The sequence below is a fragment of the Sitophilus oryzae genome, unplaced genomic scaffold (assembly GCF_002938485.1).
Source record: "Sitophilus oryzae breed Bouriz unplaced genomic scaffold, Soryzae_2.0 scaffold_1389_pilon_pilon, whole genome shotgun sequence".
Lineage (NCBI taxonomy): Eukaryota > Metazoa > Arthropoda > Insecta > Coleoptera > Curculionidae > Sitophilus > Sitophilus oryzae.
In genome coordinates this window covers 441320-467299 of record NW_022146047.1, presented here as the reverse complement: position 1 = coordinate 467299, position 25980 = coordinate 441320, and the positions used below count along the sequence as shown (strand labels likewise).

The following is a 25980-nucleotide window of genomic DNA, read 5'->3' as shown; positions in this document are numbered from 1 at the left end:
AAAATTCTAAAGTTTTTTAATCTAGGAGCTACAGATGCCCGACGCACTATTGCCGGACCCTGTATAAGTTATAAATTTGTGTCAAATTATATCAAATAACCTGCGTTTTAGAAAATTATAAACATGTGTAAATTGTTTTGCATTTTGGTTCGTGTTATTATGTTTGTTATTATGTCTTTTGAAGTTAAGTGTTAAACAAATTAAAAACTACAAGAAAACACTACATAAAATAAAATAGAGGAATGCTTAGGAAAATATAAAACATCATATTCCATTCAGTTGGGGTGTAAGTAATACAATTTAATATTATTGATTTATAAGGTGTTGCTTTACTTGTATTTTAAAATTATAAACTGGCAAGTCCTTACAACATGAAACGATGCTATGATACAGATTATATATATATATATATATATATATATATATATATATATATATATATATATATATATATATATATATATATATATATATATATATATATATATATATATATATATATTATATATATATATATATATATATATATTATATATATATATATATATATAAGGTTGAAAGTATATTTTTGATTATATTAGATTATTACAGTTTATAAATGTTAAAAGTGCCGTATGATCGAAAAAAACGGCGTCAAAAATAGTTAGAGAATAGCAAACGATAAAAATTTTGGCATCTTTAGACGTCATTTAATTTACATAAATGTTGTAAAAAATGAACACTAATTATGGAAAGATTAAAAAAGGATCTGTTTCCAAAAAATATTTTTTCTCGAGTTTTAAAATATGCAATTTAAAAATCGAGATCTTCTTAAGAGCTCAAACGCACTGACGGCTAGGTCGCACCGACCAGGTCGCCGCTACCTCTAATAGCACTATATCAAATGATACAATGCGCACTAACGACCTGGCCGTTGGCTGGTCGTTGCCAAGGATACTATAGAGATAAGGATAGTTCGATTCCTATCTTCCTGCACTGTCAGTTTTTTTACGTCATCTACTGACCGAGTGGAAGTTGGCGCTAAAAATTTTAGACAGTGACAGTTTTGGTGACAGTTATTTTTGCATTTGACGGACGAGCGCACAGTGCGTTGGAAGATAAATTTAGCGGGACAAAAGCGTTTGGTTAGAAATAAGCCAAAAAATGTGTACTGATAAGAATAAATAGTAGACATTCCAATAGATACAAAAATGCATGAATATTCTTTGTATTTCGATACATTTTTATCAACCAAATTTGGTCGTTTTCTGCTCAGCAAGGCTGAGATCATACGAAAACAAAATATTTATAAGTGCTTATACATTTTATTAGAAAGCTAAATTATGTTGAAGATTGCCAAAGGTATGTACTTTTCTACTGTACGTATATTATTTGTTAAAATCCTTCGTGCCTTTGTTCTGCAGATATCAAACTTTCACTATTTTTTTCAAATATCGATATATTGAATGATGTAGATCTTTTGAGTTACCAATAGTTACCAACACAGGTAGTCACAGACACAGGGAGTTCAAGCTTAACAGGTGAATGCTCAAAAAGATTCATTTCAATCGGATAGTATAAAAACAAAACAACTCCATCAAAAGGCACTGAGTTTAAAAAATTGTCTTAGATACTTACTATATATGAATTTACAATTACGGAGTGTTAAAATTAAAATTAAAATATCTATCTTATTTATTATTTTCAAAATAAAATAGAATTTTTTAAAATAAAATATAGTGTGTCACAAGATTACAAAGTAATTAAAAAATAACTGCTAAAGAGTTTTTTGTAAATATTTCACCTGATATCATAATTTTATGTATTTGGCAATAGTTTACAATACGGTTTTTGTGTGTCATGTACGAATAATATCATAGTTTTATTATCTTGTATTTATTTATTAATAAATTAAGTTGTTAATAAATAAATAAATTTAACCATATAGTTGCTATATATTAGACCATTTGCTACGTTCTTAGATTTTAAGTCCCAAACATTGCTCTTGAGATTTTGGCCCGCTAGAATAACCATCCACCGCACTGTGGAGCGGTGGTCAGCGCGTGACGTAGCATTCCAGGGCAACTACGGCAGCGGCGATTTGACGCGATCGAACAGTCCTTTAGAATATATACAGTCCTTGGGTCGTTGCGACCAGTAGACTGCACTAAAATATTATTTTCTGCCGCTTGTTGCCGCTTTTCTTCGAAATTAATAATTTTTCAGACGAAATTCCTCAAATTCAATGTAAAATTGTCTATAAGATATAGTGTTTTAATGTAGTTTTTGAACACGTGCAGAAAAACCAAAAAATTAGTATACAGACTAGATCAAAGGGACACTTAAATCTAGTCTTTTTTATGAACGGTCTATTCTAGTAAAAATTTAAAACATTTTTATATGATATACTTTATTTATAGTTGATATGATACCTGTTATTATACCTTCGAGTTTCGATGGTAAAAAATATAAAAAGCATACTTAAAGTTTCTTTTTGATCTGCCCTGTATAATCATTTTGTTCTTCCTCTACAATGTGTGAAACTATACTAATTACCCTACTGTAATTGCCATTAATATTTTAAATGCATTATTTAATATTAGAACATAAATTTGATAAACTCATGAATAGAAACTTCGCTTTTTAGTTAACTCGAATATTTTAAGATTTATTTTTTTTTTCTAGTCGTTTTTTTTTTCGATCGTGTAGTAGCTAATTTATAGAAGAAAATTTATTGGTCACAGTTCATTAAAAACAAATATAAATTTATTATCAATTTCCATCACCGGCGTTTTTTTTTATTTTTCTCTTTTATGGACTAACGTTTTTAGAATTATTTGTCATTATGGGAGCTTTTAGAATTCAATTCGTTAAAATATCATCACAATACATGTCATGGATCGGACAATTAATTTAATAGGATTTTTCAAAATAAATCCTCATTCAGCGCCACAATTTATCAGAGTCGCTATTAAAACGTTTGTTTTATTATTTTTAGGTACTTTTCAAACATTCCGATAGTTTATATAGAAAGATAAATTAACGTTTTTTTTTCGTTCTGTTAAGGTATGCAGACGGAATGTAAAATATATTTTAATATTTAACGACTGTCACAAAATTAGAAGAAAAATGGGTTTTATCTGGATATGATCTAATTTTTGAAAATGTTAAGAGTCCATTTCACTAGTCCGAAAAAGTAGCAAAATAGGCCGTTCCTTGGCTAGGTATTTTTACACAAATTAAGAAGGAACTTAGATTTACACAAATTATGAAGGAAAAAAGATAAAGGATTATACTATATCCGTATTGTGGCACATTTTAGACAACTTCTTTATTTTTAAGATTTTGATGGTGAAACGTCAACAAAATATTAATTATGTTTGAACTAAACTTTCCCGAAAATAAAGACGTAATTTAAAATTCCGTTACAATACAGAAATAGATTGAAGTATTCTGATCACAGTGGTATATAATTTATATGGTTTTGTAACAAATTGCTCGCTATTTTATGCGAGGGGTAAACCGCAGGATAAAATGTGTACACTAATTCCCAAAATTTATACTAATTCCCCACTAATTCCCCTAATTTCCAATTAATTCCTCTAATTGCCCAACTAATTCCTCTAATTCCCCAACTAATTCCCCTAATTCCCAACTAATTCCCCTACTATTTCTAATTTTCTCACCGAATAACTTACGTAAAGTAGGCTGTAAACTATGATGGTAAGTTATTCAACAAATGTCTATAGTGTTTGCTGTAGATATTACCCTCGGTTTTGAAATAAAAAAAAACTCTAAACAAAACACCATAATTTTTTATCAAAAAACATAAAAAAGTTAAAAAAATGAACACATTTCTTGTGGAATATTATGATATTATCGAACAAAAATAAACGGTTATGGTTTTTTTAAATAAATCAAATTTATGGGACCGTAAAGAATAAATTCTTTATGAACGATATCGGTGTCTTCCTTCTTGGGCCAAATAAAACTGTCGAGCTCCAAGGTTATTAAAAGGTTTTCTCGTAACTTTTGGACCAATAGGAGCGAAGCGGAATATCATCACTGTGACGTAGACAGAACGTATAAAATCATAGATAAAAAGAATAAAGAATAGAATGTAGAATGCAATGGACAAAGAGGGATAAATGGGCAATGTAATAAAGAAAACAAACATCAAACAACTAAAAACTATGGACGCCATACACCATATACACAATGAATATCGATTCGGAAATGCACCGTCGGACTGTCGGCAGTTTTTATCCCTTTATCTATGAGCGGTAGCATCCCTGTGACGTAGTAGATGGCGTTTCCGATAATGGCGGATCGACTCCAGTAAGGTTCTTCTATAGACAAGAAGAGATGCAATGAGTATCTTACATACATAAGTTCTGTTTTGAGACCTTTTATTTATCTTTATAATAAATATTATAATTATAAACACGTGTTTTATTAAATTTATTAATATTTACATTTGCTTTGTCAATTTACAAAAGTAATTAATTAACTATAATAAAATGTTTTAATTTGTTGTTACTCTCTAGTAATATTAGAATAAGTTGGCTATTTTAAAAGATAAATTTACAATGAATACGTATATTTACTATGAGATACACACATTTTTTAAATAAATTCACGAAGGATAATGGTGAATATAAAGATATAGTATAACATATTTATGTACATACATGTCACAAATTAGACATTCAGCTACTTTACAAACGAGTTGTAAAACTAAAGAACATATAGTAAATTTACTACAATAATCAGTATCTTTACTGCAAAATATAACCCTCAATATTACAGTACGTTATTAAATTCACAAATAATTTTTTTTAGTGTGACCGTGAATCACCCTGTATAATAAGTAAGTTTTACTAATAATAGTTTTTACTAACAATAAAATAGTCCATATTAATGTTAGCCAAATTCTGAATCAAATTCAATAAGGTCACCATTTAAAAATCGAAATAAAAAATATAATTCAAATATTATTTTCAATAAACCGTTCAAGTTTAAGATTGTCTAAAATACAATATAACATAATTAAAATAACATCTAAAATACAATATAACCGTTGAGCATTATCTGTTTGTCGAATCTGACATTAAACTGCACATCAAAATATTTATAGAAAATATAGATATTACAAAAACTATCGATATTCCTAGACATCCCTACATCACCTACAAATTATTTTCTGTAAGTGCAGTACGTAAAGATGACCTCATTATTTCGTATTCGAAAACCTTCGCTGTCTTTACGGCGAGTTATAAAACTGAAATTTCTTCAACTAACGTAATCAGTGATTAATCTAACTTTTGTAGCATACTGTGCCACAAAAGAGCTTTCCAGACTGTGTTTGTGTAAATTTGTAAATCGGTTTTCTTTCAACTTTTTTGATATGTTATTAGGTGAGATTTTCAAGGCGCGTTTAATAAATTTAACGATCAAAATTCTGTGTTAACTGATAATTAATTGACTGGAACAAATCGAATCGTGTTTTTCAATTTTTGTTTTATCGATGTGCATGAAGGTTTCTTTTACACACGCGTGGATAATCTAAATTGTATGAAATACTGGTACCTAAATATACAATTCGGTTGTAATTGATAGCCATAAAGTTGAGATTCATATTTAAAAATAATAATAATTATTAAATAAATAGATATGAAAAAAATCTAAAGTTATTTAGACAAGAAACCATTACAACAAACTACAGCAAAAACATTCACTGAAAAAAAATACTTGTGATTTATAATAGCAGACCAATAACTGTCACTGCCAAATATACTCTCTTTAAACAGACTATATACTTTTTTATTATACCGGGTGCGTCTCAAAAGCCCTATAACTCACCCCTATAACTTTTTTATTCTTTTAGATATAAAAACGAGATTTGGTATATTAGTATATGACATAAATTAGGATTGATTGACGTATTCAATTGTCTTTGGTCACTTCCTGTTTCAGCGGAAATGACTACTACTTTTGATTTTTAAATTGCACCCTCGGTATTTTGTTACTTTATTCCATAGAAAATGACACTCTGATAAAATGACATATCATATGTCACCTTTTCGAATATGATTTATTTGAAATTGCAACATGCGATTCATAACGACAATTTGATTCGAAATACCAAGTGTGTGGTACTAAATTATTCATAAAAAATGCATTTTCCAAGTATGCTAATGAGCCACCCTGGTTCCATTTGAAAAAATTGAGATATAATTAAAAATACGATTTGAACATCTTTTAACCGGCCAGGAAAAGACACTAAAATATTAGACGACCAAATATATTTTTCCAAGGCTCCTTGATTAAAAATTAGTATTTTTAACAGAGCCATAGATTGAAATTTAAAATACAATTATGTTTTAAGCGAAAATGTCAAAATTTGACATATGATGTGTAATTCTATTCAGAGTGTAATTTTCTATCGCATAAAGTAGAACAATACGGAGGTTGCCATTTAAAAATCAAAAGTTGTAGTCATTTCCGATGAAACAGAAAGTGGCCAAAAACAATTGAATACGCCAATCATTCCTAATTTATGTCAACATACCAAATCTCAATTTTTTATATGCGAGAATAAAAAAATTATAGAGGTTAGGTTAGGTTAGCCACCTTTGAGACGCACCCGGTATAGTTATACTTAAGCAGAATAGCGCATACTATTAAAAGATTTAAAAAATATTATTATATTTATTATAGCCACTGACTTCACTTTTTATAATACTTCACTTTTATATGACATATATGACACAGTATTTTGTTTGAAAGTGATTCGTCATTCCTTTGTACCGGGTGGCCAACTAAGAATGGACGCCGGCTGTATCTCACGAACCACTTATGGTATAACTTTCGGAAAAAAATTGTATAAAGTAAATCGGCCAGGAGAAATCGATGGAAATTATTTTTAAGTTCGAAAAATGATCACTCGCGGGCTCTTTTGTGATGACCATTCAGAAAATAGGATTTTTCTAAAAAATATGCTGGCGAAGAGATTAAATATTGCTATTATAATCGATGGAAAATATGTAATTTTATTGATATAGCGTATTTGACTCTATCTAATAAAACAAAGTGGTGGGGGAAGGTTAAACTTGCTTTTATTAAAATAAGGATAACTCCGGTTTAGGTTAGCCAATTTAAACAAACTAGGTTTTGTAAACAAATCAAGCCAGGCTGTCGCCTATGGGATTATAAGATCTAAAAATGATAGATAGTCTAGGAAAGAAAAAGAGGTAAATTTTTTAAACCTTCCCCCACCACTTTATTTTATGAGATAGAGCAAAATTCGCTATATCAAAAAAATTACAAATTTCCTATTGATTACAATAGCAATATTTAAAATATCTCTTCCCCTGCGTATTTTTGGGAAAAATCCTATTTTCTGATTGGCCATCACAGGTGCGCCCCCTAGCTATTTTTCGAAGTTGAACACAATTTCCAGCTATTTCTCTTGGCCGATTTACATATTACAATTTTTTCGTAAAGTTATACGATAAGTAGTTCTGAAATACATCCGGCGTCCATTCTTAGTCAGCCACCCGGTACATAAAAAGAATGTATTATATATGACAGTTTGGTAATCCCTACTTGTAAAAAATCTCCCCTCATCCTATATTAAGCAGATGTCTTCCATTCAATGATAAAAGAGATTTATAGCTTCCAACCACCCTGTATAGAAAGATCGAAACTAAAAAGAAATGATGACTTGTGAATATTTTCTATATCAGAAATTTCCGAGATTAAGTGAAGCAAAAATTTAAAAAGAATTTTTTATGTAACAGATTTAAAAATACCAAACCGGTATTGAAAAATATTTTTAGAATGGATTTCGCGTCGTTATCACTAATTTCTTGAATAATAAAAAGCTCTCAATAATTTTCTGTCATAGTATCAAGAAAATGATTGCTCTATGTTTTCAAAGATCCATTTCCTAGACCTCCTGTAAACTACTCACGGAGTTTTATATCGAAATACTTCATTGATAGAAAATTGACGGAATTCGGAATGTGTGTTCCACTAGTATCGAGCGGAAATAACGCAAGAAATTGAGCCAGGGTTTGACAAGAAAACACGAGGTTGCTCCTCTCATTTCTCGCAAAATACCTTGAAAAAGTTTAGCAAAGTACAAGGTGTCCCACTAAGAATAGCTCTCGGCTGTATCTCGGAAAGTATTAGTCGTAGGGTCTGCAGAAAAAAAAAAATATTTATAGTTAAAGATGCCATGAGAAATTGCTGGAAATTATTTTCAAGATTGTATAACGGTCACTCGAGGACACAAATGCTATAGAAAATAAGACAATTGAATTTTTACAAAATTTTGTCTAGATAAAGGGTTCTATAAATAATAACTTCATAATCTTTAGCAAATTTTTGATTTTTATGTTATATCCATTTTCCCCTACCAGCTAAAATAAAGTGATGGGGGCTGTTAGATCTGTTTTTATTTAAATGTTTTTTTTTCCTTAGGCAACGATCGTCATTAGCCATATACAACTCGTTATTGTTTAACAATTACAGGGATCTAACTCAATATCCTCAAGACGTTCACTCTTACAAGGACAATTCAAAATTTAAAAATCTACATTGACATAAACATTTCAAGTTGAGCGACAAAGGTTCAAAAAACTAAAACACAAAAAAATATTTAAATGTTAATAACTCCGGACTGGATGATCGGACTCCAGCAAACGCGGGCTCGTTTAAAAGAGCGTTTCTTATTTTATATAATATTATATAAACAATAATAATATGCATTTCACAGTAGACGCTAGGGGGCACTGTTTTGCAATTAATTATTAACACATTTATTTTTTGTTTTTAATATGCCCTTAATTACCTTATTTTTATAATACGGTATCAGTAACTCTCTTGATTATGGCAATTCTAATAAAAAAAAAATAGAAACGATTAATTTATTATAATATCGATAATATACCAGAATACCATAATACCACACGTATTCATATCTAATAATTAAGATGCCAATGACAGTGAACAAGAAACGACGCCTCAGTGAAGTCATGGTACGTTTTGAAAAAAAAACTTGCTTTTGAAGTAATAGTTTAAACGTCAAAGTGTTCATAGATCAACATTTTGTAGTGTCAGCAACGTTTTTTTTATATTGATTTTCTAAAAATACCTTACTTCCCTTATAATTAATAAATCCAAAAGTTAGTTTGCCACTCAGACCTATCACTAGTTCAAGAGATTCAGCAAATAGCAGTTTAAAAAGATTTACCCTTTATATTGTTCAAGCATTAATAAGAAAAACATCTTTGTCAAGAATGCGAAACATTTTGTAGTTATGCTTATGGGAATAGGATAACGTAGAACATATACAGGGTGGTCCAAACTGTATTCCGGAAACCGGCAGCATATCCTGCAGATTAAAATAAGTAAAAAGTTCCTATAAATGTATGTATTAAAATGCTTACTTTCGGAGATACAGGGTATAGAAGTTTCATTTTTACTTCGATTTTTTCCAAATAATTTATGAAGTAACATCAATATTTGGATGAAAATTGGTGTCTGGCAGTTTTTGGACATGAGAAATTTGATTTTCATGTCAATATGACTCCTACTTGTAGAGGGCGCCACTTACGTATGTTTCAACTGGTTTGAAGAATAATAACTTTTCGTCCATAGCTGTATAAAAGTAAAAGTATTGAGTAAAAATATACATTTACAACTTTTTTTACATAAAAAAGGTCTCTTAGTAAAAATCGTAGAATGGTTCTCGAGATATTTGGAATTGAAATTATCAATACCTGTCATCATTGACATAAATTAAACATGTTGACTAAATAGTTATTAGACTGAAACCATAAATTTGATTTTTTTTTGTGCCAAAAGTTCAACAGAAACTGTTTAATCATTATTTTTTAGCAGAATTTTTTTTTAATTTAAAAAAAAATTATTATTTCAGTCAAATAACTATACTCAACACATGTGCTTATTTTTTGTCAATAATGACATGTATTGATTATTTTCATTCTCAATATCTTGAGAACGGTTGCTCGTAGTGATTTTTACCAAGAGACATTTTTTACGTTGAAAGTCATGGAAATGTATATTTTTTAGTCATTAGTTTTATACAGGTAAAGATGAAAAGTTATTACTCTTCAAATCAGTCAAAACTCATGTAGGTGGCGCCTCCTACAAATAGGAGTCATTTTGACATCAAAATCAAATTCCTCGTGTCACAAAACTCCCAAACACCAATTTTTATCCAAATATTGATGTTACTTCAGAAATTATTCAGAAAAAATCGAAATAAAAATGAAACTTATACACCCTGTATCTCAGAAACAAAGTATTTTAAGACATATATTTATACGAACTTTTTTACTTATTTTTATCTGCAGAATATGCTCCCGAAGTGTCCGGAATACAGTTCGGACCACCCTGTATATATTGATGCCGGATATTATTGCAAGTAGAAGCGGTAGATAGGTTAGCAATGCTTACACTAAGGTAGTAGAGACAGTAGTTGACATAAAAATATAAGTTTGAAAAGAATAAATTGTACTAAAATATTTCAAAATCTTGGCATGGCAGCTCTATACATTCGTAAGATCTGTGTTCCCATAGGAAAAATAAAATCCTTAAAATTGAACTAGTATTCTGAACTGTCTTTTTACCGAGATATTTTCTACTATAACAAACTTGCTCCGTGTCCTTATGCCCTCTAAAACCAGCTGTCACCGGCAAAAGAAGAAGACTCGTCGGAAATTTCAATATAAATAGTACGTTGCGGTAATACTTCCAACTCGGTCTTTCTCGCCTTGGAAAATGCCGATAAAATAAACGAATTCGCGATTTTGGAGGATTTACTAGAATTTACTCTATTCCGGCTCTACCGTATACAGTGGTGGCGCAAGGTTGAATACTTTGGAGCTGCACAACATTAGATAAACAAATTGTCACGCGACCATGTCAAAAAATTACTCTTTTCGGGCTCTTCAATCTAAGGCTGCAAATTAAAGAATAAAATTTTATTGAAAAAGGAAAAAGTAAAAGAGCAGCAGAGTAAACTTTATGTTACATTCATCGACCTAACAAATACCTTCAAGTCTGTAAACAGAGATGCACTTTGAGCAATAATGCAAAAGTTCGGAGTACCCAAGAAATTTTTTACACTGTGTAAAAGCCTCCATAACAATAACAAGTCAAGAGTGTCACATCATGGGTCACTGAACGATCCGTTCCTAAAAAATACAGACGTTACAAATGGATATATTTTAGTGCCTCTCCTAATCAACATATTCATGGCAGCGCTCTCTATTATAGTGGACAGCAAACTGCGCTCGAGTTGCAAAAACGTTACAGCAATTACAAGAAATGCTGAAATGCCATATATCTGGGCATACGAGGCTTTGGGGCTTAAGCTTAAGCTTAATCATGGATAAAACTATAATCATGTGCACTCCTACGGAAGCATTTAGGCAAAACGTATATCACGTATTAACCCTATGGTAAAAATCTGCCGCGCTGATTGGTCCGCGACCAAACGCGGTACGTTTCGTCTGGAGACGTTTAAAAGCGGGTACGTATTGTCCTCACATAAATCATCCATTTTGGTCCTGCGTTGCTGAATTTGGGAAGCTATGTAGAATGACTTTATGTTTATTAATAAATAAATAATAATAATAATAAAATAACATGCATTATATTATGTACTAGCGTGTACAAGCAACTTCGTTCGCGTCGAATTAATCATTTGTAATGGTGATGATAAAGCAAAGCAAGAATTTTCATCAACGTACAAACTGGATAAAATTTTCTTACATTTATATGTCAGCATGAGAAAAGACAATATGGCGATATTATTATATAACTTGGTAATATTTGAGGGGTAGTTTCATCTCGTTGGAATTTGACTTACTTGTAGTTTCATCTCGTTGGAAAAATAAACTTTTTACGTCAAGCAGTTAAGCAGAATCGCGGTTAAGAAATTACCTAACTTTTTGGAACACCCTGTATGATTTTTTAAAAATTTTCAAAATATGTAAAAATACCAAATAAATTATGATTGTCCAAGCATTTTCCCGAAAGACTAACCGTTTTTTAAATAACAAATATTGTAATATTTGAGAGGCGTTTTCACCCTCTTGGAATATGAGATTCGAGAAACCCCTCCTTATCGAACCTCTACACCCCACAGTCAATCCGTTTGCCAAAAATCAGCTTTAAACGTCAAGCAGTTTAAGCAGAATCGTGATAACTCAATGGTCATATTTTATGAAACACCCTGAATAAATTTATAAAAAAACTTAAAACATGTAAAACAACAAAATAAAATATACGTGTTTAAAAGTTTTTCCGAAAAACTCACCGGTTTTTAAATAAATAATATTTTAATATTTGAGGGATAGTTTCACCCCCTTAGAATTCGAGTTTCGAAAAATCCCTTCTTATCGAACCTCTACACCCTAAAGTCAATCTGTTTTCCTAAAATCAGCTTTTTACGTCAGGCGCTTTAAGCAGGATCGTGATTAATCAATGACCAGATTTTTCGAAACACCCTGTATACATTTTTAAAAAATCTTAAAATATATAAAAAAATAAAATAAAATATACGTGTTTACGCGTTTTTTCGGAAACTTGACCGTTATTTAAATAAAAAATATTGTAATATTTGAGGGGTGGTTTCACCCTCTTGGAACTGGAATTTCGAAAAATCTCTTCTTATCGAACCTCTACACCCAAGAATCAACCTGTATGTTAAAATTGAGCTTCTTACTTTGAGTGGTTTGAGCAGGATTGTGATTAATCAGTATGTCAGTCACTTAAGGATTTTATATATTAGTATAGATTAACAAAGAATATAGTAACTTCGTACAGCTATTATATTCTTTGGTATTGAGTATAAATGCATACAATTTTGGTGAATCTCGCAACCTATGCAAATTTTCAGCTAAATCGACAATCTAAATTCAAGATTTAGTAGGTGAAACGTAGGTGCCGTACCGCCCCAGCCACATGAACACAATAATCAAGTTGTTAAGAATCAAATGGTTCCACCATGTCTCAAACGTATCGATTCTTGAAAAACCTAGCTGCGAGAGCATTGAAGACATGATTATTAAATCTGGCTAAGGTAAACTGGTCACGTATGCAGAATGCAAGAAAACCGCCTACCGAAATCTTTTCTTTACGATAAGCTTGTAGACTTTAAGAGGAAACCGGTTATATAACTCAAAAGTACAAGAATATTTTCTACGAAAACTTAAAGAGTATAAGAATGCAGAAGCAGTGGTAGGAAGCAGAGCAAAGTAGAATGCAATGAAAAAGAATTGTAAACTCAGTTGGTAAACAAAGCAATGAGATCGTTGAATGTCCGGAGTGCGGAAGAGAGGCCAAGAAAACCAATCCAATGGCCACCAAATCTATGAAAAATCGAATCAATTGAAGAATGATAAAATTTAACTTGTTCTTTTTTAAGAAGAGGCATTCAATTTGGGCGTTCACATGCACAAAGAACGCCACTGCCCGCATATTTCCTTTTTTTGGAATACTCCGGTGATACTATCCGAGATTCAGAATCAAAAGATCGCGACGTGTTCAAGAGACCGTTAGCAATATCGATCTAAAACTCATAAACTAGGCGATAGTTTGAAAAGGATCATTTAATTCACAGGTACCGGCTCTGCTGCTATTTATTTTCGCTCGTGTCGTTAAGCATTAGTCGTAAATTCTATATTTTATATTATAGAGAAATTTCGATTTTAAGTAAATGAGCAAACCAATTGAAAACATCTGTTTAAAGGCTTATTTAGAACAAGATCTAGAGGTTTATGAAAAGAATCATGTTAAACATAGGATAAAGGAAAATTCAATGAACAATTATACCGGATGAGTCTCAAAAGTGGCTCACCCTTTATAACTTTTTTATTTTTTCAGTTAAAACAACGAGATTTGGTATGTTAGTATATCACATAAATTAGGATTGATTTGACGCATTCAATTGTTTTCGGTCACTTCCTGTTTCACCGGAAATTACTGCAACTTTTGATTTTTAAATAGCACCCTCGATATTTTTTTTACTTTATTCGATAGAATATAGAAGTGAATTGAATGACATGTCATATGTCAACTTTTGAAATGTTTGCATATTATGGTTTATTTGAAATTATTAACTTTGTTTGTAACGAAAATTTGACTCGAAATACCGAGAGTATCAAATTATTCGTAAAAAATGCTTTTTCCAAATATGCTAATGAGCCACCCTCGTTCCATTTGAAAAAATTGGGATATGATTAAAAATACGATTTGGGCATTTTCTAACTGGCCAGAAGAAGACACTGAAAACATTAGACGAAATTTATTTTTCCAAGGGTCCTTGATTAAGAATTAGTGTTTTTAACATAGCCATGGCACTCTAGATTGTTTAAAATGCGATTTTTTATTAAGCGAGAATGTCAAAAGTTGAAATATGATATGTCATTCTATTCAGAATGTCATTTTCTATCGAATAAAGTAAAAAAATACCGAGGGTCCCATTTAAAAATCAAAAGTTGTAGTCATTTCCGATGTAACAGGAAGCGACCAAAAACAATTGAATACGTCAATTAATCCTAATTTATTTCATTTACTATCATACCAATTTTCGTTTTTTTATCTGAAAAAATAAAAAAGTTATAGGGCGTGAGCCACTTTTGAGGCGCACCCGGTATAAAAAAAGACTAATTCTTAAACAATTCAACACTCTCACTAATGAAAATAAAATTATATTACCATAGAAACGCCTTTTGATTTTTAGAATAAATTCAATCATATCTTCATGTTTTTTTTTCTAATTTCCTCTAAAACGGTATGGAAATTTGGAAAAGTATAAACCATTTTATTTATATATTTGGATTAGCCATTTTAGAACAAGCAAAAAATTTTATGAAAAATGCATTTTCCTCAAAATGTCCAAAATAAAAAAGTTTTTTCTTTTTTTCCATTTTGCTGTTGTTTCAAATTGAGCCGCCAAAATAGAACAAGCATTAAGTTACTTCCTAGAAATTTTGTAATATTTTATGGAACGTTACTTGTCAGAGGAAAAGCTTCTACCTCTATTGGAAATGTCAATATTTGATAACTTGACCATTCCATATTTCAGAATCAGACGTTATGGATACGAAAAAACAAAATGTTGTATATGGGACTGAACTAGTGAACACAACTGAGAAAACAAAAAACACAGAGCTTTATATTAGTTTTTTAATTAACTTAGCTAACTCAACTTACTAAGCTTTGGCTTAGTTATTTTATTATAATTACATTTAATAGTTTTTAATATTATAAGAGTAAAAGCGTTGATTGAAAGAAGTGGGAAGATACGCAACTTACTGGGTAAATTCGTGATAAAGATTCGTTATTTAATTTCCCCTTACGTCTCAAGTGCTGTACGGTGGAGACTCAACTCGATCTACGGCCAACGCATAAAACACTCATTCTCTCTAATTCGGCTAGCGAAAGCATATCGAAGACGGTGTGGAACAGAAAGTGACAGTGTTGCAATATTAATATGTATAATAGGTTTAACGAAAATATCTTTGGATGAAAAATCCGCGTTTATGTATTGAAAATTTATTCTTGTTAAACATAGAATAAACAACAAAAATAAAAAAAAAATATAGGTACTGATTATTTCGTATGATCGAGAAAAGTCGTTTAGTTGGCTTGAAATGAATCTTTATTTCCAAGCCAACTCTGACGCCGTTCTTTGTTTAATCATATAATATTATTTTAAATTTTTTAATGATCAGATGAGTATGAGTGATGAAAATGAGTATTATTAATGTACTGTACCCAAAATCCGCAAATCTACCGATCAATCCGTAGTTCTGGCAACACTATCTCCGGCAACCATCCACTCTGTCGACTATAAGCAGAACTACGGTACAGTATTCTTTATCCGCTGCAGGGGCGGATACAGAAATTTATTTTAGGGGGGGGGCAAAATAAAAAGTAATGTAGAATATGATTTTTAGGGCGCCATTTTTAACCCAAAAGCCTAAGATTTAACCCAATTTACAGATTTTAGGGGGTGCCCGGGCCCATGGACCCCCCTCTGTATCCGCCACTGATCCGCTGCGTTGTAAACAGAGCTAAACTTTAGTTTTAGAGATTTATCTCGGACAGGCTGACTAGCGGCGACGGTATCGCCAGCTATATCTCTGACTGAGGTTGTGTGTCACGAAATCGCCCATAATGTTGCGCATCTTCTTATTTTTTCATATACATATATACATAATCGGGTTACAACGTTTCCGTCTTCCGATTCCTCCCGATCCTTCCGATCTCCCCATCCATCTACTTTCAATTCTCTGTACAAAAAACTTCTTTATCAATACCCTCTCTCCAGCTCTGGCGTGGTCTTCCCCTTTTTCTTCTACCTTGAGGGTTCCTATTTAATATTTTCTTTGGGATTCGATGTTCTTCAGTTCTTTGCACATGTCCATACCATATTAATTGCTAAGCTCTAATGTCATCTACGATGTTGTGTTTTAATTCCATTTGAGATCTTATGGTTTCATTTGGTATTTTATCTTTACTGGATCTTCCAGCCGATCTTCTCCAAAAGTCTATCTCCGTGGCTTTTAGCGTTCTTTCAACTTTCTCTTTTAAGGGCCATATTTCAGAGCTGTAGGAATTATGCTTTTAATAATAATAGCTCCCGTATATAGCGTTTGACGCCTTGGGAGTAGCAAGGTAAAGCTTGCCATACTAGAACCGTTCGGTATACAATGAAGGTAATGTGGCTAGCACTACGCTACAACCGCCTATTATTACCTCAGGATTGTGAATCCTGAGTACTCATTTAAGGCTGCGTCGACCTAGGTACCCAAACTATTTTTATTATTTTAATAAAAATAGTCGGCTAGCTTTGTTCGGGTTCTTGTTATTACCGATTCTGAACCGTCCTAGAACTCTGCAGCGCATGCGCAAATGAAATAATGTCTTCATATTTCCTTCTGCGGATACGCATCACAGTTCTAGGACGGTTCAGAATCAGTAATAAGAGAAACCCGAAGTAAGCTATTCTCTCGATGTTTTTCGTAAAAAATTAGACGACACTTTACATCCAAATAGTTTGTTTGGTAATAATTAAATATATGTATAACCAATCAAACATTATTGTTATAATTAATATGAATGTCACATATATATCTTTTTTAATTGGCAACCAGTGCGTTTTGTTTTATTTTATATTTATTATATTCAAGTTTTTACTGATATAGCGTCAGTATTGAATGCTGTACTTCCATTTAATTAAATTTATGTAAAATATTTATAAATAAATAACTAAAATATTTAGTTTTTCTTTATATTTTATATATTTACATTAATTGACAGACAAATAACTAAAACCAAAAATTAGAAGCCAGAAATGTATAAAAAAATTGTATCCACAAATATCGCTTTTATGGCTTTATATACATACATATTTCGATTAAATGTTCTAGAGTAATAAAATTGGTAGAATTTTAATAAAATTTGGATGAAACACATACCGTATGTATTTTTAACGAGATCAGCGTATAGTAAAAATATTTAATAAAATTGTAGCGTTCTGTGAAAAACACGGTCATAAAAGTGTTTTAAATAATATGTAAACAACACAGCTTCAACTTTTATTATTTAATATCTTGTCAAAAGTTTTAAATTAAAATGTTTTTTATTTTATTTTATCTATTTTAATTCGGTTTTCAATCGAAATTTGTCATTTTTAAATTACCCGTTATTAAAGGATTTTTATTTATTAATTGAAATAAATATATCATTAATTAAAGAAAATCTAGGAACTAGTGGGGTTGCAGTCGGAAGGGTTTGGACTAGAATTAATACACTTTGTTAATGGTCAAGCTTTCGGAATTTATTTATTCCAACCTCAGGACATCAACGTGGTAAAAAACCTTCTCTAAAAACCATATTAAAAAATAGGCTTAAAGGAAGCATTGAAAGCTCCACAGTAAAATCATCACTGACCAGTCAACCAAGCTTTGGTTAATTATGGTAGTAAAGATCCCGAGCAATTTGAGTACTATTTCCAGTTTTTTGTTATTCATTAGAATGTCTTTTCTGTCTACTAGTTTGTTGTACAATACTTTAGTTTTTGCTAAATTTATTTTGAAATCTACTTAATTGTTGGTTGTATTTGCTTCGTTAATTTGTGTATGTATTTCTTCAGGACTATTAGAACTTATGCTATTAGAACTATCTCATCAGTTTCATACAGTTTCTATGTGGATCTTTTTTTTAATTTTGAATCTATTTTTTAATTCTACAAATTTATAATGCAAATTAAATTTTAGAATAGTTTTATTTAAGTCAATTAATTAAATAAATATAATCAAATTATAACAAAATGTTATAATAACTTAACTGTAATTTAAAATACAGAAAGCTACTAGAAATATTAAACAGAAAAACAATTTTCTGTTAAAATATAGAAAAATTTAAATCAGCACACTCAAAAAATATCATTCTCAATAATTTACAGAAAAATATATATCATGAAGAACATAGTTAAAACAGTTATGAAAAATATAAACACTCCATCAATACGCACAGCTTCATGAGAGGTTACACAGAAAGGTTAAAGGTAAGCCATTATTTTAACATAGTCCAAATTGTTCTAAACTCAAATTAACTCAGTAACGTAACGTAACACCTCGATATTAATTTACATAAAACTGACACTTAACAGTTAACATCAATCTAAAGTTGTTGTATATTAAAACAGTAAATTTTGCGTCAAATATTATATATCAAAAACATCCTTCTAGACATTATGTCTTAGAACTAAAAGGCATCAAAACAATTTAAAAAAATACTATAAAATTAACAAGCATATATAATAGTATAATATCAATAACAGTAAATGTCAAACTAAACACAAGATACACAAGATAAATGAAAATAATATAATTAAAAATAAACAGTAAGATAGCCGATATAGTAATATTCACTTTCAAATAAAAATAATAACATTGTTTCTTACAAAATAATTAGATTGACATAGTATTGATTCTAGAGTTCTAAAGAATTCTGACATGACCGATTTAGAACAAAAATAACTTCATATCTTTAAAGAACTTAAGCTTCTAGAATAAATTCCGTAAGTTCGTTTTAACAAGAAAACTTCTTTCACTTTGAAATTGAATTAGTTTGTTGTCGGACATAGTTTTGACGCATTTTATTATTTCAATGAAAAACTTTACTTTTGCATTATCTCAATTTGAATACTAAAATATCTATAAACAGATTCACATATTTCGGTAATTAAAAGAAACATGAAAGAAACGCTATAAATACATAATCCTTTTGTACACGATAGGCATTTCTTGTTAATTATTGGGAAATGTGGAAATCGTCCGATTTTCACCAAAATTGGCCTACACCCTATTTTGAGGTCCTAGATTAAGAATCTTAACTTTTTTCTAGCGTTCTCTTACCGTTTTTTAGAAAAACGAAAAATTATTTCAGCATCGATTTTTTTCAATTTCTCATATTTTTAAGGTTTTCTAGCACATATTTTATTAGGTATTCAATAAACAATGAGATTTTTGCCATTTTCTGTTACTTTCTAACCAATTCTATGCATGTGTTTCTGAGATTTAAGCAACGTTGCCAATGCTAAACCTAAATTTAGCGCGTTTTTTTCGCTCCCTCTGGGATTACGAAAGACGGTTGCCAGAGGAACGGCTTTTTCCCATAACTGCTATTTTACCAACGAGATCTCACTAATTATAACCACGAAGTTGCACGAAAGAGTTTTGATTGCATTGGTTTCAACTTCTTTGCGGAGGGGGTTAATCTTTTTTGATATAATATAACAAAAAAAGATTAACCCTCTCCGCATAGAAGTTGAAACCAATGCAATGAAAACTCTTTCGTGCAACTTTGTGGATGTAGGTAAATTTAACTATTGTCAGATCTCATAGGTAATTTATTTAAAATCCCTAATCACTCGAAAAAATACAAAGTATGGCAACATTGCAATTTTTCAAATTTCTAGATTAGGTCTAGAATATATTTGTCTCTCTCACTGCATGGAAGAGAGAAAGATGGATATATGAAATGTCTTCCATCTTGTCTCAATTTTCCTTGTTATTTTGTTAAGAAAAGTGTTTTTCAGTAAAATTTTGGACATTTTTCTATCCTCAATTAAATGTTGCTTTTAAATAAACTATAATATAATAAAAATATAGTAAAAGTATTACTTTATAGGGCTGAAATAAAGAAAAATTCAATGTTGAAATTATTTTCCGTTTTTCTGAAAAACGGTAAGAGACCGCCAGAAAAAAACAGTAGTACAGATTCGTAATCTACGACCTCAAAATAGGGTGTATACCAATTTTTGTGAAAATCGGACGATTTCCAGGTTTCCTAATAATTGCCCATTTATTTAACAAAATTTAACAATAACTTTAATTAATTCGTCTAATGTCAGTTATGCCTTTAAAAAATAAATGTCATAAATCCAAAATCTTATATAATTAATCTTAAAATATATAAGTATCAATAAATTTCTGAGGCAATAATATTAATAAGTTTGCTATTTCTCTTGCTATATCTATTAATTTCATTGTTATATTACGAAAAAATTGGCAGGTTTAGTATTTTATGGATTGTTAACAAACACAGATAGAATAAAAAATAGTTGTCACTACTAGAAAAAAAGTTAAAAAATTAAAATATTTATTTTTTCTCAATGTAACTGTAACTGTGTGTATAAAATTCAACGAAAAAACGATATTGCGGAATAATATCCTATTAAAAAGGAAAAAAGAAAATCCTAATTAGGCCTTCTCCAGAAGTACTTTTCTTTTGCTACAGTTTATTACTTTCAGTATATACATTTAGAGGAAGTTCTTTATATTAAATAAAAATTTATTAAGAATACTACTAAAACTCGTATTTTGATTTGAAGCAATAATAAATGTTGTTCTTGGATATTAAACACGTATCTATTATGAAGTCCTCTCATAACTTATGTAATAAGAATATAAATTATTAAACAGCTCAAAATCTGTTAAAACCCCGTGCATACCCAGCAGGATTCAGACTTGCAATATCTGCATACTAAGTAAATACATTACCAATTCAAGTGATAATATAAGTAAACGTTAGATTTAGAAAGATTTACAACTGAATGATCTTTTGATAGAAATAGAAATAATTTCAGAATTAAATTAATAAGTTAAAAAACATGAATATTTGTAACTAGAAATTATAAAATATCACTGGCAGGTGTGATATACAGATTATTAGTATTCTGTAAAACACTATTATAATGGATAAAATACGTATTTACAATAAAAAGTATCATACGACAGAAAAAAGTTAAGTTTTTAGTCAGTTAACTGATAAAACTACCTCAATTTTGTCACACCTTATACAAATTGGACGGAATTTAAACTTCAATACATAATTCTTCCTCCGTAACGCATCAATGAATTATATCTGTTAAAGTTGAAATTGCCTACAATTTATACAAAGTGTTACTTGCTGTCGTTGATTATTCCTGTTATAATTCCAACGTAGTTCCTAACTTTGTAAGCCACCGCATCAGTGATACTAATTTAATATCTTAATATTACGTAAGCTGCTTTTAACTTAAGTGAAAGTTCCTCCATTCATGGTAAAATAAGCCAATCTCAAGTTTCATTACGAAATTAGAATACCTAGGTCTGCAAAATTAGCACTGTTTGCATAAAGGTAAATTACATCCACATACTTCTAAACTTTATTTCCTATTATTACAGAGATATCTTTACAAAACTAGTCTAATACAAATTTTAGACAAAAAATATCGTGACTATATTTGTTTTTACACAGATGGCTCGAAATCTGACCAAGGTGTTGGCTGTGCTTTTTACAGCTCGGTTGCTAATAAAAAAATCAGATTACCTAATTTCTCTGGCATTTTAACAGCCGAACTTACAGCTATTTATCAGGCTCTTATCCAAATTCGGAGCATGCCACCGATTGAAGCATTAATACTATCTGATTCACTTGGTTCCCTTAACAGAATAGCTTCTTTAAACACCAAAAACTCTCTAACCTGCAGCATTCGAGATCTAGTATATAAACTTACTGAAAGAAACTACAATGTTAACTTTATGTGGATTCCTGGACACTCTAACATTGCTGGTAACGACCGAGTAGATAAACTTGCTAACGAGGCAACGCTTTTACAGAATATTGAAGTTACTCCATCCGTTGTCGATTTCAGAAATTTCTACAAAAAAGTGTTCTTCCAGTATATTTCAAAATGAATGGGACATCCTCGAGGGAACTAGTAAACTTAGATCACATCACGTCTTTTAACATTTCGAAGATTAATAAAGTTATGGAATTCTTAGACAGCATCAACATAACATATTAAACTCACATTAAATAAAGCTTATTATTGAGCGCTAAAAAACCCTCGCTGTTGACGCGCTCTATAAATCAATATCTCTCTCTCTCTCCCTCTATTATTTTAGAATTTTGTTGAATGTCACGTTCAACATCATCAACGAACTATTTCAAAAATTAAGGAAAAAATAAACTTAAAAATATCAGAGGCTTTATAGAAAACAGCAAATATTAACAGCTTTCTACAGTATGTCCCCGGATTGTCTTTACAAGGGATTTTTTTTATTATTAACATTTTTTGCTTCTTTAAGATTTATAACAGCAGCAAATATGACATTAATTAAAATTCTATCAATAACAATGCAATTGAATTTATATTACCCTAAAAAAATACCATAGATTAGTGAAATTGAATTAGAAAAATTCAAGCTTATTTTCATGTTTTTTGTAATTTTCTCTAAAACGGTATGGAAATTTGGAAAAGTATAAACGGGATTAACCATTTTAGAACAAGCAAAAACTGTTATGAAGAATGCATTTTTATTAAAATATTAAAAAAAAGTGTTTCCTCTTGTAAAGACTAATCCGGGTACATACTGTATAATTAACTTAATGGTATATTCAGATATAAGTTATATTCAGTGTATACCACTGACAAGTTCGTTTCCGTTTGGATTCAACGCAGTTGTGTTGACAAAAAATAACTTTCTTCTAGTAGCATAAAAACAGAATTTTATCTTGAAATGAAACCGCTACAAAGGTATATACGTACATTATTTTAAAATATTTCATTTATACAGGGTGAGTTTCCTACAATGTTCTCTATGGGTATCTCGGAAACTACTGGAGATAGAGAGTCGGTTAAATGGGGAAAGAATTGCAGTTTTGTGGGGTCATAAATATGCGCCTTTCAGATTTTTGAAAAAGTTCATGGCTTACTAGATATTTCGAAAAAAACAAATTTCGGCTATTTTAAAAATTGTCCCTAACTCCATTATAAGCTATTTTAGACAAAAAGTTTTCAGATAAAAATTGTAGATAATTACATTTTTTATGAGACTGTGCCCTCCGTTTTCTTCCAAAGCCTGTCATTTTCGACATATGACACAAACATATGTATGTTCTAAATGGAAACCATAGTTGGCCATAACTTCATAAAAAGCGCCATTTTTTAAGCTTAGTTAGCCATGGAAACAAGTTTAATCGTCTTTGCTCTCGGAAATGTGAAGCTGTCACATCCAAATTTTGTAAATTAAAATAAACAAAAATTGTAAATATGAATTTTTCAAATGAAGAAAAGCATGTAGATACTCCCGCATCAATAGAGTGATTCCAACATGATTTTTATTACGACCCCCCCTCATAATGAAAGAAATGTTAAAAATTATTTACATCATAATTATGCAAACTCAGGAATAGAAAGAGGTGGACCAATTGCATGGGCCTCCTCGATCACCTGACTTATCCATTTTAGATTTTTTTTATGCGGTATGGTTAACAATAAGGTTTACAAAAGAATTTGTGAATTAAGAGAGGCACTCGAAGTGGCGGTACGAGAGAAGTTTATTTAAGTCCACCGGTCCTTCTATGAGAATAGTTAGTAATTCAGTTTTAAAAAGATGCAACTCTCTCTCAAAACAATGGCGGATTTTCTAAAATAACTTAAAGTGTATGCAGTGATATTATTTTTTAAGTTCTAGTTTGTGTAATGTAAATTGTAAGAAACCGTTTAGTAATATATTCTAACTTTTTATAAGTTTTATAAATCATAATAGAATAAGAATACCATGCAATCCAATTGAAATTAATCAAGAAAGATCAGAATTGGCTATAACTAAATGTAACTTTTCTAACATGTCTTGAAACCCGTTCTCTAAAAAAGGTAACATTCACCGGTTAACGTATCCTCGAAAATGTATGGTCAAGAAAAGTTGAACCAATAATCCTACACGCTTTTCTGAATTTGAAAAATTAATTTTTACAATTTTTGTTTATTTTAATTTACAAAGTTTGGATGTGACAGCTTCACATTTCCGAGAGCAAAGACGATTAAACTTGTTTCCATGGCTAACTAAGTGAAATTGTTTAAAAATTATAAGAATTGGCTATAACTCAGTAATTTTTCGAAGAAAATATATTTTAGCTTATATCGCTGAAAAACTTAAAAAACGGCTCTTTTTATGAAGTCATGGCCAACTATGGTTTCCATTTAAAAAAATATATGTTTGTGTCATATGTCAAAAATGACAGGCTTTAGAAGAAAACGGAACGCACAGTCTCATTAGAGATGTGATTATCTACAACTTTTATCTGAAAACTTTTTGTCTAAAACAGCTTATAATGGAGTTGGGGACAATTTTTAAAATAGCCGAAATTTGTTTTTTTCGAAATATCTAGTAAGCCATGAACTTTTTCAAAAATCTGAAAGGCGCATATTTATAACCCCATAAAACTGCAATTCTTTCCCCATTTAACCGACTCTCTATCTCCAGTAGTTTCCTAGATACCCATAGAGAACATCGTAGGAAACTCACCATGTATATATATGATTATTGTAAATCAATAAATAGTATAGATAAATAGTAGCACTATCTTTTACTCGGTAAAATATTGCTTTTTAATTTCATTAACTCCGAAATTCAATTTTTGTTAAACAAAAATAATTAATGCAGTATACCTTCAGCATAAATATGATAAAACATGTGGTTATATTCACAAGACAATATTATTTATCCAGTAGCTATTTTTAGGATTCGAAAATATATTTTGGGGCGCTGTTTGACCTGAAATTTATTTTCATAAATAAATCGTAAAATACTAAAAGTTTTAGCATATTTTCAGATATTATTTACCACAACAAGTGAAACATTTCAATTTGATTTCAAGGTTTTGCAGTGCTCTATATTTGAAAACGTATGTTGATGGCTTACTCACATTCCACATAAAAAAATTCTTGACTGGTGATTTAATTTAGGTCTATGAATGTATTTAATTGTATTTTTTATAAATGATCCTTGATCCTATTGTAAGTAATTTATCACAGTACTTAATACTTAAAAAAGATAAGTCAAATTAAGTGTCATTGCCCTTTCATCGAGATTTAACACTGACAGTAAAAAGAGTATTTAAATTTTTATACTTTCTCTAGTTCTAAGTTGCAACTATAAGTTTATTCTAAAAAGAAGCACATCTAAAACAGGTAAAATTCTGATTGTATTTTTTTTTCTTAATGCCTCAAATACTAAGATTTATGCACTGGAGAGTCGCATAATTATTAGTGGGATTTGAAAAGCAATTAGTTAATAATTCAATTGAATATTTTTTTATAAAACCAATTGTAAGCATTTTCTTCTTCCAGTGGATTCTTTTTTCTAATAATTTTGTATTTCACCAAATTATGCAGAGATTATTGTAACTCTTCCCTTTCTGCATTTTCAGGTGTTCTTTGAGTCTAAAGCTGTGTCTCCACCAAAAGAAGTTTACCAGCTTTTGTGTTGTTATCACGTATTAGCGACAAAAGATTCTGTAATTTCTGCAAGATGTCATCCATAATAATTTTAAATAAATGTTGGGAACCGCGTGTTTCCATTTTTAACGGAAAACATCAAAGGAATACACGCATTG

The 25980-nt window shown here is 30.3% G+C and overlaps 1 protein-coding gene across 2 annotated transcripts in view; it reads right to left on the bottom strand.

The window, feature by feature from the left end:
- Positions 1-25980, bottom strand: part of LOC115875498 (beta-alanine transporter) — a 934216-nt gene that overhangs the window by 534231 nt on the left and 374005 nt on the right. The gene's annotated exons all lie outside the window — the stretch shown is intronic.